The sequence below is a fragment of the Urtica dioica genome, chromosome 2 (genome assembly GCF_054948205.1).
Source record: "Urtica dioica subsp. dioica isolate 48M chromosome 2, U.dioica_male_clone48M_v1_H2, whole genome shotgun sequence".
Classification (NCBI taxonomy): Eukaryota; Viridiplantae; Streptophyta; class Magnoliopsida; order Rosales; family Urticaceae; genus Urtica; species Urtica dioica.
The window spans coordinates 49464820-49474221 of record NC_142757.1 but is presented as its reverse complement, the minus strand read 5'-3'; the positions used below and the strand labels follow the sequence as shown (position 1 = coordinate 49474221).

At 44.5% G+C, this 9402-nt stretch overlaps 1 long non-coding RNA gene across 1 annotated transcript; it reads left to right on the top strand.

Annotated features, from left to right (window-relative positions):
* Nucleotides 1-5898: 5898 nt before the first annotated feature.
* On the top strand, nucleotides 5899-8982 carry LOC149405266 (uncharacterized). The gene is made up of 4 exons (XR_016294571.1): nucleotides 5899-6196; nucleotides 6925-7022; nucleotides 7405-7500; nucleotides 8580-8982. It is a non-coding gene; the product is annotated as an uncharacterized LOC149405266 (long non-coding RNA).
* The last annotated feature ends 420 nt before the right edge of the window (nucleotides 8983-9402 follow it).

Sequence of the window (9402 nt, the reverse complement as noted above, 5' to 3'; positions counted from 1 at the left end):
AAAACCGAGCTTATATGCTCGTGAAATTTTTATATAACTTATGGATAGCAAGCTAGGGTAGTCCGCATTTTTGTAACCCTTTTAAAAGCGAAAAATTTTACCGGTTTTTAGCGGACTAGCTCTAGAAACCTTTGTTATTCCTTATATGTAAATTAAATTTATTTCCGCTGTTTGTTTAATAAACGTTTTGTAAATGACGTTTGAAAATGATTTATGTTCATTTCGTTTGAAAATATAAATGGTTATGAAAATGTTACGAGAAAGGTCGCGATCCGAGGGCGACGGGTGTCCTGCGGGTCGTGACAGAGTTTTTGGTATCAGAGCCACAGGTTTAGTCGTTTCTGTAGACTGTGAGATCTATTAGTTGACTGAGCATCTTGTTTACGGTCTGAGTGTCTACATGTGTGACTTTTTTATGGTTACTAGGAGTATGAGGGTATCAGTGTGTCGGTGTGCTGTGTTTCCTGTTTGGATTCGTTGAAGTATATGTACGATATCTTGAGCTTTCTGTCGTCGTTCAGTTTCTGACCTGGCTATTGTTATGTGATTCCTTTAGAATCTGGAAGTAATGGCGGAAGAAGGGGAAAGTCTTGACGCTCGTATTGCAAGGATAGAGCAATCGTTGGAACGACAGGCTAGAGAAGCGCAGCAAAGGAATGAGCAAACGGAGAGACAGAACCGTTTGATGGCATTGCTGCTTGAGCGAATGGATCAGCAGGTTCAACCGGATCCTCCTCTAGCTGCCGAGAACCAACCTCAAGAACCTCTTCCAGCCTTACCGGTAGTGAGAGCGGAGGAGCTGAACTACCGTATTCCTGATGTAGCCCCTGTTATAGGAGAGCCAGTGTACGAACGATTCCGGAAGCAGAAGCCACCAGTGTTCGAAGGAGGTCCAGACCCTGTAGCGGCTGAGAATTGGATCAAGAAGATCCAACAGATTGTTAGCTACATGCAGTTGTCCGACGCGGAGCGCGTAGCTTGCGCGATCTACCAGATGACCTCTGAGGCTCGAAGCTGGTGGGAGGTAACTGTCATGTCAGAGGATGTAACGACTATGACATGGGTACACTTCATCAACCTCTTTCATGAGAAATACCTGAGCGAGGCAAGCACATCCGGCAAGATTCGAGAGTTCATGAATCTGCGTCAAGGGAAGATGCCAGTAGCGGAATACGTTGCGAAGTTCGACGAGCTGGCAAAGTTTTCTCCGTCCGTGGTTCCGACCGATCAAGCACGGAAGACGAAGTTTATGCATGGTTTGAACGTTGGAATCGTGAAGCTGGTAGAGAGCGGAGACACTGGGCCAAGAACCTACGCTAGTGCGGTTCAAAGGGCGTTGAGGATCGACGCTTGGCATGGAGACGTGGCAGTTTCTGCTCCAACCCCTCTTACTGTAGTGCCGCCACCACAAACTGGTTCGAACACAGGGAATCAGTTCAAGAGGAATCGTTTCCAGCAGCAGTCGGGACGCCGTAATCCGATGAACTATGGAAATCATCCTCAGCAGAGGAATCAGTCGGGAGGCGGAAACTCATATGGAAAAGGTAAGCGCTTCCAGAAAGGTGACCAGAACGTCGACAACAAGCGCGCCAGACCTGACAATCAGAACATCCCTCAATGTGCGAAGTGTGGGAACCGACATTCAGGCGAGTGCCGAGCCAATAATGTTACTTGTTACAATTGTGGCCAAGTGGGACATTATTCCAGGACCTGTCCAAACCCGAGACAAGGAGATGTACCAGCCAAGGCCCCACCGAAAGCCAATGCTCGAGTGTTCACTATTCGTGAAGATGATGTGCGTGCAGGAACGTCCACTGCGGTTACAGGTCAGCTTTCTGTGGGAAATCTTTCAGCTTATGTACTCATGGATTCAGGTGCTACGCATTCATTTATTGCATCTAAAGTAGCTGAAAAGTTAGAAAGTGAAAAGTTGAATTTTTCCTACCCGTTCATAACCGTTAGTCCGGCAGGAGATCTGTTCGAATCTAAGTCATGGTTTAAGAACGTACCAATTCACGTTCAAGGTAGAGAGCTGATGGCTTATCTGATTGAACTTGAAATGGTTGACTATGATGTTATACTCGGGATGGATTGGTTGAGCAAGCATCACGCAGTGATTAACTGCAATAAGAAGGAAGTTAAGTTTCAAGCTCCTGGGAGTGAATCGTTTTACTTTCATGGATCATCTCGGAAACCAGCCATTCCAACGGTGTCAGCGATGAGAGCCTTGAAAATGCTACATAGTGGATGTGCCGGATTCCTGGCAAGCGTAAGAGATGTATCGAAGGAACAGAAGGTAGAGCCGAAGGATATTCCAGTCGTAAAGGAGTTTCTAGAAGTATTTCCTGAAGATCTACCTGGATTACCACCTGATCGGGAGATCGAATTCTGTATAGAATTGATTCCTGGAACTGCACCGATATCGAAGACCCCATACCGGATGGCTCCAGCAGAGTTGAAAGAGCTTAAGACGCAGTTACAGGAGTTGTTGGATAAAGGTTTCATCCGTCCAAGTCACTCTCCGTGGGGAGCGCCGGTGTTATTCGTGAAGAAAGCGGATGGTTCTCTAAGGTTATGCATCGACTACCGAGGATTGAACCAGGTGACTATTAAGAATAGATATCCGCTTCCTCGTATCGACGATTTGTTTGATCAATTAGCAGGAGCGCAAATCTTCCCAAAGATCGATCTACGTTCGGGCTATCATCAGCTTAAGGTCCGAGGTGAAGACATTCCGAAGACAGCGTTCCGAACGCGATATGGGCATTATGAGTTGTTAGTCATGTCCTTTGGATTGACGAATGCTCCTGCAGCATTTATGGATCTAATGAACCGAGTGTTTGAGGCGTTCTTGGATAAGTTCGTGATCGTTTTCATAGACGATATCCTCATATACTCGAAGACCCAGGAGGATCATGAGCAGCATTTAAGAATCGTTCTAGAGAAACTCCGAGAAAAACAGCTTTATGCCAAGTTCTCGAAGTGTGAATTTTGGCTTGACAAAGTAATCTTCTTGGGTCATGTCATTTCAAAGGAAGGAGTTATGGTCGACCCAGCGAAGATTCAAGCAGTTAAGGACTGGAATAGGCCGAAAACAGTAACGGAGATCCGAAGTTTTCTGGGCTTAGCTGGCTATTATAGGAAATTCGTGGAAGGATTTTCTAAGTTGGCCATGCCTCTGACGCAATTAACACGAAAAGGAACCAAGTTTGAATGGACGGACAAGTGTGAAAGCAGTTTTCAAGAGCTAAAGAAGCGCCTAACGATAGCTCCAATTCTTGCAATTCCGCAAGGAACTGAAGGTTTTGCAATTTATTGTGACGCATCGAAACAAGGCCTAGGAGCAGTGCTGATGCAACGGGGCAAGGTGATCGCCTACGCATCTCGACAGCTCAAGGACTACGAGACAAGGTATCCAACGCATGATATGGAGCTCGCAGCTGTGGTTTTTGCACTCAAACTTTGGAGGCATTATCTGTATGGAGTACACTGCGACATTTACACGGACCATAAGACCCTCAAATACCTCTTTACTCAGAAAGAGTTGAATATGAGGCAGGGACGTTGGATGGAATTGTTGAATGATTATGACTTTGAGCTTCATTATCACCCTTGAAAAGCGAATAAGGTGGCTGATGCCCTTAGTCGAAAGACCGCCGCAGTAGCTGCGAATCTAGTTGGACAGTCTCCTCAGCTCAAGTCAGAGATAGAAAGGTTGGAGATGCAGCTGATCACTGGAAGATTAGCAGCTCTTAACGTGCGACCAACCCTTCTTGAGCAGATAAAGGAGGGACAATACGCGGATGAGTTCTTGCTTGGGAAGATGTTTGACGCCCAAGGGAACCAAGAAGGTGAATTTAAACTCGACGATCGGGAAATGTTGAGATGTAACGGTAAGGTCTGTGTGCCTGCCGATGATGATCTCCGACGCCAATTGCTGCAAGAAGCTCATGGGACTCCATATTCGATCCATCCAGGTGCGACGAAAATGTATCAAGATCTTAAGAAGATCTATTGGTGGCCGGGTATGAAGAGAGATGTGGTGACGTTCGTCCAAAAGTGTCTTACATGTCAGCAGGTTAAGGCTGAGCATCAGAAACCCGCAGGGATGTTGCAACCCTTGGAAGTTCCACAGTGGAAGTGGGATCAAATCACGATGGATTTCGTGTCGGGTTTACCCAGGACTACGGTTGGATATGACGCAGTCTGGGTGATTGTAGACAGGTTGACGAAGTCGGCCCACTTTCTTCCCATAAGGACCACTTATTCAATTGATAAATTAGCTGAGCTATTTATCAAGGAGATAGTGCGCCTGCATGGAGTTCCTTTGTCGATCGTTTCAGATCGAGATGCTCGATTCACTTCGAGGTTTTGGCAACGTCTCCACGATGGCATGGGATCAAGATTGAAGTTCAGTACAGCCTTCCACCCTCAAACTGATGGGCAGAGTGAGCGCACCATTCAGATTCTAGAAGACATGCTCCGAGCCAGTGTGTTAGATTTTCAGGGCTCGTGGAGCCGTTACCTTCCTTTGATAGAATTTGCGTATAACAATAGTTATCAAGTGACTATTGGAATGGCGCCATATGAAGCACTCTATGGAAGGAAATGTCGATCCCCTGTCCACTGGGATGAAGTCGGAGAGAACAAGCTCGTAGGGCCAGAGATGCTAGAGCAAACCACAGAAGCAATCAAGAAGATCCGAGCGAGGATGAAGGCTTCTCAGAATCGTCAGAAGAGCTATGCAGATAAACGGAGACGACCTCTTGAGTTTCAGGTCGGAGACAAAGTGTTTCTGAAAGTTTCACCAATGCGCGGGGTAATGAGATTCGGCAAGAAGGGTAAGCTGAGCCCCAGGTATACAGGACCTTTTGAGATCCTGGAGCGCATTGGAGTGGTAGCTTATCGTTTAGCTCTGCCACCATCAATGTCTCATCTGCACAATGTCTTCCATGTTTCAATGTTAAGGAAATATGTGGAGGACTCTTTTCACGTTCTTCCGGTCCATGAAGTCGAGGTTTCAGAAAATGTACAATATGAAGAGCCAGCAGTTGCAATTCTCGACAGGAAAGAGAAGGTTTTGAGGAACAAAGTCATCCCCTTGGTGAAAGTGCAATGGAAAAGGCACAATGTCGAAGAAGCGACATGGGAACTCGAAGAAGAAATGAAGAAAAAGTACCCATCGCTTTTCTAAGTTTCGAGGACGAAACTTCTTTAAGGGGTTAGGGGTTGTGAGACCCGACTTTTGTACACGTCAGCTTCTGTAAAAATTTCCTCTTATCAATAAATAAAGGAAATTTTCTTCTTTCTCCGTGTTGAATGAATTATAAGAATTCACAATAAGGAAATGGTGAGTTTTGATAATCCGAATATAAGGAAAGAGATTTTTGAAAGCACTTGAATGTTGAAATAAAGTTAAGTGCTTGAGAACGAAGGAAATAATATTTAAGGGTGACGAAATCTCGGAATAAGGATATTCGAGTAAACTCGATATTATTTTCCGAAAAAAAAAAAATACTCGGAATGTACCCGGAGATTTAAAATCTCAAGGGTGAAAATAAATTATGAAACCCCTTAAATATATTCAAGGTAACGAGAATTAATGAGAATTTTCTAGGTTATTTTTCGAGATGATTTTCAATTAATCAAGGACGAAGTTGTGAAGTTTTATTTTGAAAGGATCTATGTGCAACAAAGGAGGGACGGAATTGAAAAGAAAGTTGGAAAATGGATAGTTTGGGCAAATAATTGGACGTGTCCAAAGCAGGTTGGACCACCTGTCCACGTGTGGCATAATGTGAGTATGCCACGTGGCCTTCAATTTTCTCTCCTCCAGTCATTTTCGGCCAACACCTCACGTTCTCTCTCTCTTCTTTTCTTTCTTCTTCTTCTTTCTCTCTTCTTCTTCTCCTGACCCGCGCGAGACCCACCTGCAGACAGAGAGAAAAAAAAAAGAAGAGAAAAGAATTTCGGCCATCTCCTTCGATCATCACCGAGCCTTATCATCACCACCATACTCTATCCCCTTCTTCTTCCTTTCTTCTCCCTCGCGCGCTGTCAGCCGTAACCCCCTCCATCGCGCGCGCTTTGGCCGAGGAAAAAGAAGATGCCACGAGCGACGGGGACGCCGGACCAGGAAGGAACGCCGGGGAAGGTTTGAGAGCACACTAAGGAGGCTGAATTTCACGGGAATAAGGTGATAATCTCTTCCTCAACTTGAATTCGAAATCTAGGGTTCATGACTCCAAAATTGGGGGTTTTGGTTTCCGAGTGGAACTCTGAGAAATTGATTGGTTTAACGTGTTTATTGAGCTTCATTATTGATGATTATAGCTTGAGATTGAGGATTGATTTCGAATTTCTTGTTTTGGATTCAATTTGGCCGAATGTGTGAAAAAAGAAAAAACTGTTTGAACAGCCTCTGTAAATCGACGTGGACAGACCGTTATGCTCTGAGTCCTTAATTTTGGATATTTTTCATGGATAGTAGACCGTACGAGCTTTCTAAAATGACCAAGAACATGTAAATCCATTGAGTATTGAATGAGTTATGAATTTTCAAAGATTGTGTTTCGCAGCAGTATTTACAAGATTTCCAGAACTGTAACCGGGAATTACGGGCTGCTTTTGAGATAGCTATTCTTGTCGTATGTATGCTTGTAATATCTCGTTAGAAAGCTACATGAGTCTACTTTCATTTGCCGCTAGAATCAATCGATTTCAAGTTTGGTAGCTCGAGTTATGATGGCTTAAGCGCTAGTGGGTCGGGCTGTCGGGAAATTCTTGTGATTTGTTTGTGTTTTGCCGAGCGTTTGATTCTGTGTGTTCAGCCGGGGCTGGTTAAGTGTTTGCTTGGTTTGGAGTTGATTATGAGTTTGAAAGTGTGAAATTGACTTGTTATCGGATTCAATGACTTGGTTACAGATCTAGACGGACGAACGGAAACCGGACGAGGCGAAGGCGACGAAGCCGGTTTTGAAGATTCTAAGAAAGAGTTATCGTAGTTAAAGCTCGATAAACTCGTGAGTTTTTTAAATCGCTTAGTGCGTTTAAATACTCTTGGATTTGATTATGTGATGTATTTCGCGTATTTAAATAAATAATTTATGTTTATTTATTTAATAACGTTTAAGAGTTTGATTTGATTCGCTTTGGAATTCTCGGTTACTTTTTATTCGGATCAATTTATTTGAGACTCATAAGCATGTTATTGGATTTTATTTCGTATTGTTCTCGATACAAAAATACGCGAGTCTTGAATAAGTTTGACTTCCGAAAAACCGGAGAATAATGAATTAAATTCTCGAATTCCGAACCGACTCGAATCTAATCCCGACAACGAACCTTATCTTTTCAAGTAGTTTCAAATCCAGTAACTAACGAAGTTTCAACTTCGGATTCTAGTTCTCTCGACGCTCCAGGACGTGCTAAAGGTCTCGGGAAGCGTGTAAAGCAAAGTGTCCTCCGGAATTCATCGAGTTCTCTGACGAACTATTCCGGGTAAGTGGGATTTAAGTTTGAGGCGCCAAAAAGGGGAATGGTGCCTAGTAGAATAATTGTTTATGTTTCTTCGTTTAATCCTAAAACAAAGAGAAACCCTCAGTTAGACAAGACGACCGAATAAGGCTTCGGCCACTAACTAATAAGATAATAAAATGATAGGATTAAACGGTTAGCGGGTTAAGAACCTTGAAGCCTTTAAAACTTTGTTGAGCTTCTGTTATAGGTTTTACCCCTTCGTCCTGATGAGAGGACAACAGGAGGAGGAAAGACGGTGTCCTCAGGATTCAATCCCGAGAGGAACTGTTCTAGGAGAAGGTCCAGCCTCACAGCTGTCGACAACTCCTTGTAAAATACTTAAAGAGCCATACAGTGAAATTAATAATGTTAATGACGGGCTTTATCCCGATAAGATCTCCTCCTGTAATAAGATAGACAGGTAGGCTGTAGACAGCTCCTGTAAAACATAACGAACTCTTGTCGGCAATGTAGCGAGTGGCATTCCCGAAGGCCCTTTAATGGGAAGTCGATGGGTGGCTTCAGGTAAGTCGATGGGTGGCTTACCTGTCCGGAAGGAAATATGAACCCTGGATCGATCAGGGATTGGTGAGGGTTTGATTTCCTCTACCAAACGCGCGCTAAGGCCCTCCTACATGTGCTAGTGGATCCCAGACGTTAAAACTTCGGCCTTCTGAGGGTTAGGCTCAAGTTCTCAGAATGGTTTACTCATCTCTCATGAACGGCTGCGGACTGAAGTGTTGATTGGCCAGTCCACTGATGTAAGGCGCCGGTATGAGTGAGATGGATGAGTTTCTAGGAAGACGGTTGTTAGCCGGATTCCTATATGATTATGTGTTTGATTGTTTTAGAACGGGGTTCTAAAACTGAATATGTCTCTGTTGATTGAATGAGATTTTTGTTATCCTGATTGTATGATTGAACTTCTTTATTCTTCTGAATCTATCACCTGCTGTCATCTGCATTCTATCATCTGCACCCATGCATCTCATGTAGTGCTAGGTTAGATATCCTGCTTACTGAGTCGGTGTGACTCACCCCTTAAATCCCTCTCCTTGTAGATAAAGGAAAAGCTCAGGCGAAGCAGGAGTGCTAGTCAAGGTAGATCTCATGACGACCTGTGGCATAGGAAATGTCTTTTTGGGAAATGGGTATCAGGTTTTTGAAAACCGAGCTTATATGCTCGTGAAAGTTTTATATAACTTATGGATAGCAAGCTAGGGTAGTCCGCATTTTTGTAACCCTTTTAAAAGCGAAAAATTTTACCGGTTTTTAGCGGACTAGCTCTAGAAACCTTTGTTATTCCTTATATGTAAATTAAATTTATTTCCGCTGTTTGTTTAATAAACGTTTTGTAAATGACGTTTGAAAATGTTTTATGTTCATTTCGTTTGAAAATATAAATGGTTATGAAAATGTTACGAGAAAGGTCGCGATCCGAGGGCGACGGGTGTCCTGCGGGTCGTGACAGGCGCTGCCCGCCGGATCCCCCCGTCAGGTCGAACTCTCCGTCGGAGGGGCTTTGCAAAATCATCTCCTCGTTACCCTGCGAGTACAAGAGCTTCTCTCCATTAGAGGACCTCGTCGAGTCTATCGACCCGCCAGAAGAGCTCGGCGAACCATTTTCCCGACCGGTCGCGGCAAGCATGGATGTCTCTCCACCAATTGCCTCTGCCGGGACGATGTGGTCTCCGTCTTTCGTCCCCTCCATGCTCACCCCGCCGGACAGCTCCAACGAGTTCTAACCCCCGCCAATCGCCACCACCAGACTTTTGGTCGACGAGGACTTCCCGTTCTGTTCGCCTCCGTCGGTGGCCGCCTCGACACTTGACTCCATCGCTTCAACAATGGGCTCTACCCCTCGCAGAATCGACGGTATAAGCT